This window comes from Microcebus murinus, chromosome 6, assembly GCF_040939455.1.
Source record: "Microcebus murinus isolate Inina chromosome 6, M.murinus_Inina_mat1.0, whole genome shotgun sequence".
Lineage (NCBI taxonomy): Eukaryota > Metazoa > Chordata > Mammalia > Primates > Cheirogaleidae > Microcebus > Microcebus murinus.
In genome coordinates, this window is record NC_134109.1 from 101,974,041 (window position 1) to 101,985,731 (window position 11,691).

An 11,691-nucleotide genomic window follows, 5' to 3' on the forward strand; every position below is an offset into this window, starting at 1 on the left:
CTCCAGCAGAGGAGCTGGACTTCATACAAGTTGCTCAGGGCTCTCAGAAGCACAAAATCCTTCTTGATCAAAAGGATCAAGGTCAAAAATGCACGGCATCACGTCCTCCACATTCTACTGGCTAAAATGAGATGCAGGCCAGGGGATATTCAATGTTGTAGAACCACATGAAGGCACGACTCCAGGGAGAACTGGCTCACCGGGGAGAATCTTTGGAGAGTAGCCACACAGATTATTGCAGCCATCCAAGTGACTAATAATGAAGGCTTAGACCAGGACAATACAGGTGGAGGTAGTGAGAAATGATTGATTTGTAATATATTAATATTTTGAAGATAGCTCAAATGTGGGGTAAAGGAAGAAGAAGGAGTCAAGGATGAGTCTAAGTTTTTGGCCAAGGCCACTGAGTGAGTGTTGGTGTCAGATATTAATCAGCAGCCAGATGGTGGTCTTTGTCACCAAGAACAGCAGACTTGGAGGCTTAGGGTCAAATCCTTCCTCTTTTGTTTGTCCCCATATTGCCTTGATACTCAACCTCTCTGGGTTTCTTCTTTCTGATCTGGAAGATGAGGTTGATAATCCCAGCTCACCCTCTCTTATAAGATCATCGTAGGAGCAAATGAAATCTTGTACGTAACAATTGTTACACATGCGATGGCCATAGAAAAACCACGCACCTTGAAATCATGAAATCTGGTTCTGGTCCCAGGTCCAAATCTTGTTGAAGGAACTTGGGCAAGTCATTTAACCTCACCTTGACTGCTTCCTTATCTATATAATCAGGCAGCCCATAGTATCTGTACTGCCTGTGCCAAAGACATTTTCGTAAAAATCAATCGCAAGAACAAGGAAAGTATTTTTTGAAAAGGCATAAAAAATGGAAAATGGAACATATTATTATTGCATCACTAATTACACATCCAATATCTAGGCTTGGGGGAGTGGAGGAAACAATGACAGGGTGGAGTCTATAAAAATCCACCCTTTCTCATGTGACCCAGGGGTTCCGGGCTTGGCTTAAGGAACAACCAGGGGAGAATGCCATTCAGAGCTGCTGTAAAACACAGCCCATAATTGCAAGTCAATCATACACATGGCATGAGAGTCGGCGAGCTATTCAGAATAACGGAATACAGATAGCAAGCTTGTATTTGGAGCACGTTGACTCTGAGGGGAAACTGTTTCGTTGCTTCTTTTTTTAATGTACGGGAAAACCAAGGGGCAAAACAGCAGGTTATGTCATGGAAGCAAAGAACCCGGAGGAGCTGAGGGAAGAAAGTCCCAAATAAGCATCTCTCTTCGAAAGTGAGTGGGTGACATCTGGGGCCAGGCCAGGTTTGGAACCCAAGGCACGGACGGCAGGACAAGAACTCCATCATCCCCAGGGGGCCACAGAGAGCCTTTGGGTTTTAAAGTCTGATCTGAAAGACACCCACACACGAAATGGCCTTGTATTCAATTTATTCTCTGCAGAAGAGTCAAAGCAGCAAAGTTGTGAACTTGGGTTCTGAAGCAGCTGGGAGCGGCCGTTGCAGACACTAAACCAGCCACTCGGGCAGGGAGCGCGGATACACTAAAGGATGCAGAAAGCAGTCATCGCCTTCTAAAAGGAGTGCTTCTGTTTTCATTATCATTTAAGGCTGTAGTCAGTGTTGAAAGATAATAAGAACCTGGCATGAGGGGAAAAAAATGCACCCAAATCACAGGCGTGCACAATAAAAATGCTATTATGGACTTTTGCGAATATAAATAGTTTTTTAAATGAGGCTGCTAAGACTGGCATCCTAGATGCTACCTGAAAAAGAGTCATGTTTATACATTCCAGCAATTGCACCAGTCACCAGTCTCGGCTTGCTACTGCAGAATGGACGAGGTAATTCTTTTGGAATGAATATCAACGCACACCGGTTGTGGGGCAAAGACAGAAGACGTGGATCGAAGTGGAGAGAGCACAAAGGGCAGAGCAAAGGGACTTGATGCTCGGCAGGGGAAAATTGCACAGGACAAAGGCATAAGAAGAATAAAAAGGAGCCAGGACTGGTTCACTGGGAATCCGATTAAACAATGCAGCCTCAGTTGTCCCTAGGCACAGACTCTGCTCGGTGGTTTTGCCTTTGCATTTAGCAACAATCCCGGACGGTTATGGTGCCCAGTTCTTTGCCTTCCTCCGTTCTGGTGAGGCACAGAAGCGATGAATAAGTACTGGGCAGGAACATCATAATGCCGGTATTTCCTCTAGTGGATTGCTCACCCCATATTCACATGAGCTCAGAGATGTCACGGGGGCCTAGTTGAAAAGGGGGGGGCACGCTTGACCTCCATGTGGGGGTCTAACATCAGCGTGAGCTGTGCAAAGCGAGCATGAGGCAGGACTCCTGACAAGGGCGTGGTGAACACAGGAAGCACGGTGGGAAGAGCTGGCTGAACCCCAGAGGCAGGACCTGTCCAGGGGTAGAGATCTGGGCCAGAGTAACTTCTCTTTGTCCTTCGAATTGTTCAGGTAGAAAACACTCAACCAGGGAGGGTGTGTGGTGGGTGGTTTGTTGGACCTGAGATCACCGACCAGCAGCTGTAGCAGGCACGGGGGCTTGGAGGTCTACCCACGGCATTTCCACCTCCTCTGTAGGCTCTATCAGCTGCGGCAGTTGAGCCCTTAGGGCATGAGTAAAGAGAGAAGACATACAGGTGGCCACCACCAATCAGTACAAGACAGAGGGACCAGAGCTGGGTCACTGCCATCTGGACGCCCATCAGGGCCTCACAGCAGGACTCAAATCACCCAGCTCCTCCTGCCACTTCCCTGTGGGTCTCCCTCCACTCTTGCCTTGTTTAGCCAGTGGCACCACCACTGTCCTAGTTTCTGGCTCCAAACCTGGAGTCATCCATCCACCACGCTACTGCTGCTGCTGCGACACTCATTACAGTCTGTCTTGCACCAGGTCCTTTAGGTCGTCTCCCCATCTACCCCTTCTCTTCAAGCCCCTCTGGCCCACCCAAGTTTAAGTCATTTGTCCTCCACAGGAGCTTTCCCTGGTCTCCCTCTTCCTCTCTTTCCCTTCATCCTTCCTTCCACATCATCCTGGCGCCACCTCCCCATTGATCTTCTGCTATGATTCTTGGATCATACCATTCCTCGGCTCAAAAATTTCCCAGGGTTCCCCACTGCCTGTGGGACAAAGCTCCGCTGGGTATCCTGCCATTCAAGCCCCTCCGCGCTCCTGCTGCCTTAGACCTTCTAGCCTCACCCTCTGTCACAGCCGAAGCCACCTTCCATTTTCCCATTGCCACGTGTCTGCTGGGGGTTTCAACCCCTGCCCTGCCTGGACTCACGTTAGTCCCCACTTCCTCTGCGTGGCCACACCCTGCCTGAAATGACATTTCTCTTCCCTGAAGGAACAGACAAAACACTTAGAGTCTCCACCCCTCCGTTCGGCAATGCATCACTCACTACCTATGACAGACATCTCATCTGTTTCACAGAACACTGTTATTAATGCTTTGCCTCCTTGTGTAGCCACACCCCAATCAGGTTGAAAGCTCCTTACTTAGCGAGCACCGTCCACGCCCTAATTTTTGTGTGTGACCCAGCCTAGTCCTGAACAGAGTAGGTGCTCACTAAATATGTATTAATTTAGGAGAGGAAAACCTTAAGAACATTTTTCACTGACTTTCAAAAAGGCCCCATCGAGGTGACCCCCCATTACAAGCCAAGGCAAGCATTCCACCTCCTCTGACCGCCCCAGCTCAACTCAAATTAAAAATTCAAGAGCTTCACTGGAAACACCTGCTACAAGTCAACACAGCTCCCAGCAAGGAAATTCCATAAAGGTCCCTGCTTCTAACCCAATAAGCTTGAGCCAATCTTGGCTCATGACTTATTAACCCCCCACAACTGGGGTTAGGAAGACAGACTCTGGTCCCATGTTGTAAAAGCACCTCCATAGCCCAGCAGGTACCTGCTCGCTGACACAGCCTGTGACAACATCATCATCCAAGGTAGAATTTTGCAACTTTGTTCCCAAATAGCCCGTGGAATTGAATTGGTGAGTATCTGAGTGCACACATAGATATGCATTTTCCATTACTTGTTTAGGCAGACCATAAAACATTACTGTAGAGGAGTCACCGATTTATGAACAGGTTGCAGGCTTCAAGTCCGTTTGTTGGCTATTTGGAACTTAGAACGTGTTTCTCCCCGGAAGCAAGAGCGTGTAGCTTCTGCAGTCAGCCTGCGCACGCCCACTTAACCCGTAATGTCCTGGCCTGTAATAACACAAAGCCATTTGCATTCTGTTCATCAGGGGTTTGCAAACTCAGATGCCTGAAGTAGCCAGGGGGACAATGTATACATGAGGAGGGGCAGACCAGGCAAATCCGGAATGGTAGACACTGTGTTCACGTGCCCATCTAAAAGGGGGTGCCACTCTCTGGCCTCAGCAGACAGCTGCCATGGGAGAATGCAGGCCCAGTGTGGCAGATCCAAAGCCAAAAACAAATTTTTATGTGAAAACAGTTGGCAACTAATTTGAAAATTTTTTCAACACAGTGCAGAGGAAACAAGATACATCAGTGAGCTAAAATTGGTCCAAGCTTGCAACCTCTGCTCAATAATGTTATTTCTTTGGAAAAAAGCATTTCAATTTCTACAATTCAACATGAGAAAAGTATTTCCCCTCTTCTGGCTCTTCCTGGGAACTGGTCCCAAGTTAAGGCTCTACCTTGCACGAGGGAATGCCAATGACTCTGTGGTTCTAAGAACCCCAGGCTGATGTAAAGGCCCCTGACCCTAAACCCCTCCTGGCCCCATCACTGAGTTTGAGGGCATGACCTCGCCACTCCCTAACGTGTCAGGGTCCTTTGTTCTTAGGGTACGTGTAAGTTAAAACCTGCCTGTGATTTGCTTTTGTGGTGGTGGTGGGTATTATTACTGCGTTACTGTTTTTGTCTATTTTTCTGGATGATTAATGTTACATAGGTAGATCTATGCCTGTTACACAGGCATTCACTATAGCCAATATGGAAAATTTTCCTTCTAAAAGTAATCTCTGTTAATAATTACTCATTGTTTTGATCTTTTGCCTTTTAAATTTTTTCACATTACACAAGGGCAGTGGGCTGAGTGATGTGGCCCCTCCCAAATATATGTGTCTACATCCTAATCTCTGGAACCTGTGAATGTGACCTTATTTGAAGAAAGGTCTTTGCAGATATAATTAAGTTAAGGATATTGATTTTGTTTAGTTTTGTTTTTGAGACAGGGTCTCTCTCTGTTGCCTGGGCTACAATGCAGTGACATGATCATAGCTCACTGCAACCTCAAACTCCTGAGTTCAAGCAATCCTCCTGCCCCAGCCTCCCAGGTAGCTGAGACTACAGGTGCACACCACCACACCTGGCTCATTTTTCTATTTTTGGTAGAGACGGTCTCGCTCTTGCTCAGGCTGGTCACAAACTTCTGACCTCAAGTGATCTTCCCACGTTGGCTTCCCAGAGTGTTAGGATTATAGGCGGGAGCCACCACACTCATCCCAAATTAAGGATATTGAAATGAGGAGATCACTGGATTATCTGGGTGAGTCCAAATTCAATGACGAGTGCCTTTGTAAGAAAGAGACATACAAACACATATGAGGGGAGGAAGCAATGTTACCATGGGGGCACAGATTTGAGGGATGTGGCCACAAGTCAAGGAGGGCTGCCGGCCCCCCGCCCCAGGAGTGGGAAGAGACAGGGAAGGGATTCTCCCTTAGAGCTTTGGGGGAGCACAGTGCTGCCAGATTTGGGGCTTCTGGCCTCCAGAACCATGAAAGAATAAATTTCTGTGTCACCCTGTTTGCAGTTGTTTGTTACAGCAGCCTTAGGAAACTGATACAAGTAATATGTAAATAAATGCCGAATGTAATTAACGCAAACAATACAGAATTACATAAAGTACAAAGGGTAGAAGTCCCCTCCATGCCACATAAATCCCACTCTATTCCCCATAAATAGTAACTGTTTGGTAAGAAACCTTCTGGGCCTTTTCCTACACTCTTAAAACACACACTCACGCACGTACGCACATAAATGTTTATATATTTTTGTATGTGTTTGAATAAATGAGATCATAGTATTCTGCTACTTGCTGTTTTTAAAATTCAATATTTCTTGGGGATATTTGCATGTCTGAACATAAAGATCTACTTTATCCTCATTTACTGCTGATATTCTATGAATATAGCCTATGTCATTGTTTCCATTGATTCTAAACTTATCAGTGCAACAATGTTACAATGATAAATCAAAGTTGCCTCTCTCTCTTGGCCACAATTGAAAAGCTATATTGCCCCTTTAAAAACTACACATTAACACATGTATATATGTGTGGCTATCATTCTTTTTTTTTTTTTTTTTTTTTGAGACAGAGTCTCACTGTGTTGCCCGGGCTAGAGTGCAGTGGCATCAACCTAGCTCACAGCAACCTCAAACTCCTGGGCTCAAGTGATCCTCTTGCCTCAGCCTCCCAAGTAGCTGGGACTACAGGCATGTGCCACCATGCCCGGCTAATTTTTTTATGTATATCTTTTTTATTTTATTTTATTTTTTTTGAGATAGAGTCTCGCTTTGTTGCCCAGGCTAGAGTGAGTGCCATGGCGTCAGCCTAGCTCACAGCAACCTCAAACTCCTGGGCTCAAGCAATCCTCCTGCCTCAGTCTCCCAAGTAGCTGGGACTGCAGGCATGCACCACCATGCCTGGCTAATTTTTTATATATATATATATTAGTTGGCCAATTAATTTCTTTCTATTTATAGTAGAGATGGGGTCTCGCTATTGCTCAGGCTGGTTTTGAACTCCTGAACTCAAGCAATCCTCCTGCCTCGGCCTCCCAGAGTGCTAGGATTACAGACGTGAGCCACCGCAGCCAGCCATATGTATATCTTTAGTTGTCCAGATAATTTCTATTTTTAGTAGAGACAGGGTCTCGCTCTTGGTCAGGCTGGCCTCAAACTCCTGACCTTGAGCAATCCGCCCATCTTGGCCTCCCAGAATGCTATCATTATTTCTGTTCACCAAATGTTTCTGTCTCTCCGTCTTCAGCCCTTGGAATTGGGTGTGACCAAGTGACTTGCTTCGGCTAGTGACATGTGAGTAGAAGTCTCTCGTGTAATTTCCAACTGGAAGCTTTAAGAGTGACTGCAGAAGATGCCTCATTCTTTTTCCTCTGCCAAGCAATTGCGGAAGCGCCGAAAGGGAGGCTCCATCAGCCTGGGTGTCCTGGTGATCGAGACAGCGCAGAGGGACATAGCGTGCGAATGAGGAATAAACCCTTGCTGTTTCAAGTCACTGTTTCAAGTCACTGTGATTTTGACTGTTTCAAGTCACTGTGATTTTGAGGGGTTTTTGTTATTGCAGCATCAGCCAATCATAACTGAGTATGATACATATACGAGATATATATGTTTGTATTCCCATCCTTCTTAGATTGAATAAAGCCTAAGACAAGTACCTTGAAAGAGAAAAGTGTGGTTTATTGTGGCCTACTCAGTACTAAGCAACGATATTATGGACAATTCACTTTTACTTCCTATTTAGCAATTTCTCTTTTTTACATTTCCATTAAGACGATGCACTTAGGGCCTGTGGAAATGAAACGTCACGTTTTCAATATCACAAATATCATGCTAGCCGTGAATCAATAAATATGTCTGGTGGATTTGTGGGTTCATGGCATTGCTTTGAAACCTAGTCAATGCCACTATGCTCGGCGTCTATTCATAAGGAAATGGGGTTCGGGTTACTCTCTAGAGTTTCGTGTGCATTTGAAATAGCACCGCTCTGCGGGCTCAAAGAACACCCCATCTCTCCTGCTTCTGGACAGGGGGACTGGCAAGCCCGGCCCGCCAGCTTCAGTAGGGGGAAGTGCTGTTCTCTGATCAACAGCGATGCCTCAAGCTGATTAAAGAACATTGTTTGTAGAACTGGAAGGGGATCAAAATGCCTTTGGTTCTCCACGTCAGAAAAGATAAGGCCCTGAAGGCTTAAATGGTAAACTTGACAAGAGCCTTATGGTTTCAGTGAAAGACATCTGAGATCCAAGCCCTTTTTCTCCCGGACAGAAGAATATTTTTTAATGATATCTTTTTAAATGTCAGATTTAATAGGAAAAGAAGTGAAAAATGAAAAGAAAAAATGCTTCCCCCACCCACATACTGCAATCAGAGAAGCTTGCTTAATCACAGACAGCTCTGACCCCATCACGATTCCACACGGAAGGCCGTCAGCAAATGCCCGCAGCCGCCCGCTCTCCTGGGCTTGACCACGGGGCGGCCACACAATGAAGGAGGCCTCGGATGATGATGACATTTTAAATTTATAATTCAAATCTTCAAAAAACGCCAGGCTTCCTACTACCCGGCACAAGGGGTCTCTAAGAAAGGATCCTAATCTGGAGGATACAGCCCCACTCCTCTTAGGTAGGAACTGAGGGGTGGAAGGAAGAAGGGTGTTCTTACCCATGGGAGCCCCCACACTCACTGCCCTCCCCAAGTGGATCCTGTGTTAGCAAAAGGGGCTGGGCCCTGTGCGATGATTCCCGCGTGGGTTCCGGCCCCGCACAATGGGAGCGACTGCAGATGAACAGCAGGGGCTCGTGGGTAGGAGTGGAATTTTCTGCCCCTTAGCCTGAACGAACCCTGGTGGCATTCATTTACTTTTGTTTTGTCTCTGGGTTACTGGCCTGGTCCCTCCATTCCTTTTATTTATTTATTTTTTCCTTTTTTAAAATTTTTTTCTAATTTTTTTTTCTTTTGATTAGAATCCTCTATTCCTTTTAAAAGAACATTATTTATGCTCCTCTCAAATACTTAACAAACACCCAGGGAGCAGTGGCTCACGCCTGTAATCCTAGCACTTTGGGAGGCTGAGGCGGGAGGATCGCTTGAGGCCAGGAGATTAAGATCAAAGACTTAACAAGTACCATAGTTTTAAATATAATTTATTTAATCAAGTTCAAATGTTTATTGTGAATCATTATGGTAGGCAGAATTCTGAGATGGGCCCCAAAAGTCCTGCATCCTGATGTACACATACCTCCCCCCTGTTATTCAAACACTAATTTAGGTGCTGCCGTGAAGGGATTTTGTAGATGTAATCCCAAATCAGCTGACCTTAACATAGGAGATTGTCCTCAGTGGGCCTGACCTAATCAGGTGAGGCCTTAAAGGGATCGGCTTCTTCTGGTGAAAGAGATTAGAAGTGTGAGAGAGATTGGCCAGGAACTGCAGGTGCCTCTAGGTGCTTAGGGCACCCCTGGCTAACAGCCAACAAGAGAACTGGGGCCTCAGTCCTACACCCACAAGGAACTGAATTCTGAACGTGAAAGAAAACTCCAATCTTTGGAAACAATCACAGCCCAATCAACACCTTGAGCTGAGCCTTGTGAGACCCTGAGCAGAGAATCTAACTTGGCCATGCCCAGACTTCTGACTATGAGATCATCAATGAGTGTGTTTTAGGCTGCTACATTTGTGGTAACTAGTTTTGCAACAATAGAAATCTAATATAAGCAGATATAATGTACTTGCTCTGGCCTAAAGTGTAAAGAAAGTTAAGTGTAAATGTAAGTTTAAATTTTAGCCCTCATTCTTATTCCTTTAGAACCGAATATGAAAGCATACTTTAATATATCTTTGATTTTATTTATTAAATAATCAGAGTTAAATCGAAAATGTTAATACCTTGTTTACATTTATCTAAAGCCTAGAAATTTAGGATGATTGCTAAGTATTCCTTATTCTCTGCTCCATTTCTTTATAACCTTTCTATTATAATTGTAAGGTTTTAGAATTTATAGTTTATCAATACAAGATATAAAACAGGATTCACTTTCCCAAACTAAAACATACACAGTAACAAAATAGCAAAATAAATAGAAAAACTCCATATAATACATTCTCCCAATGAAATAACTTTGTACCATGACTGGTAATAATAATCCTATAAGATGAATGAAAACTTAATTTCATCAAATAACATCAATATGAAAAAACTAAATGATAAATAATATTTCTATATTTAAATTATAAATGGCTATTCATGCAACTGGATTTTCTTCTAATCTGCATTAAGACTAAAAGAGTGTTCTGAGTTTTCTTTTTCTTTTCTGTATTAATCACTGAAGCTTAGTTTCTAATTAATTTTGGAGCATTTGGACCTTAAAGCTTATTGAATGAAAGTATCGTTAAAATACTAAGGTTTTTTGTTTGTTTGTCTTATTCAAGTAATTGGATGAATTTTGACGCCAGTATGTGAAAGGCCAAGTTTCCACTGCTCAGATTCCAGCCCAGAGGGACAGAGGGGACGTTAGCCAACACTCGAAAAAAAAGAAAAAAAAAAATCAATGAAGCAGCTCCCCCTAGTGGTAAAAGGACCAATTATCAATACAGTAAAAATCTTGCTGAGATATACAATTGGTAAGCACAAAATAATTTTCTCTTAAAAAAATTAGAAAGAGTTAAGTAGAACATTTTGCAGTAATCTTTGCAAAGTGGATTATAGAGATTCACAGGGCATTTAGAAAGCCAAAAGGGAGTCAATGTATCTGCTGGGAAAAGTGAAAATCAAGGATTAACAGCCTTTACCATGTAGGAAATTAAATTACTCCTAATACAAGTAGCAGAGTAATCTCAGCAGCCGTTTGTCCTCCAATGGCTCTTTCACTGAGATGGAGTACAAATGGAAGCAAGCTGATTCTTTAGATATATGGGGTAATTTCAGATACAGTCTTTACATGATCCTTTAGAATCGTTCACTCATTAATATCAATACTCAGCAACATCTATCCTGCTAGCCATATTTTATGATCGAAATCACTAAGGCTCAGGGAAATTAGGCAAGTGGTAGGGTCAATACCTGAATGTTACTGTTTCCAATTCTGTAAGCCTGTAACTGGGTTCACCTATGGCCCACCATATAAAATGCACTGCATGCTGTAACCCTCATTGTATACTAGCTGAAAGGAGGCACAGCTGAGTCACTACTGTGTGGACTCTGTGGCCAAACTGCTCAGGTTCAAAGTCTGGCTTTGCCTTACAGTAAGTGTGTGTGGCCTGGACAATCACTTCAGTCCTTCTGTACTTTAGTTGAGACAGTAGTAACAGTAACACAAAGTATAGTCTTGAGGGTTAAATGAGAAAACACAGGGACATGCCTAGAGCAATGCTTCGCACCCAGTAAAAGTTTGAGAAACCTTAGCTGTAATTAGCTGATACTGCACAGGTTGACAAATTCTTCATAGAGTTGTAAACTGTGGGTTATTTTTAGACTGTTAGGACGCATACCAGCTATCAATAATGGTGAATTGCCTGGGAGGAGTAGGCTTTGGATGGAAATAGAACTTCCATGTTTACACTTGGCATACTTCACTATTGTTTGAAAGTGTTGCAACATGCATATTATATTGTAATAATAAATGAGTAGAGAACATTTCAAAGCTTACTTTAATAATTCACTCTGGCCCTTAGAGCTCACTTTCCAGAATTTCTTTTATACATTTAACCTCCCTTGTCCTCTTAGCCCTTTGTAAAGCTGTCCCACCCTCCCTAGGCTAATCTTTTGGTGAGACTTTTTGATTATACTCCAGTAGTGGCTGATGTCTGCACTCGCAGAACACATCTGCTAGAAGGTGTATAAATGCTGCTACGAGCTTCTCT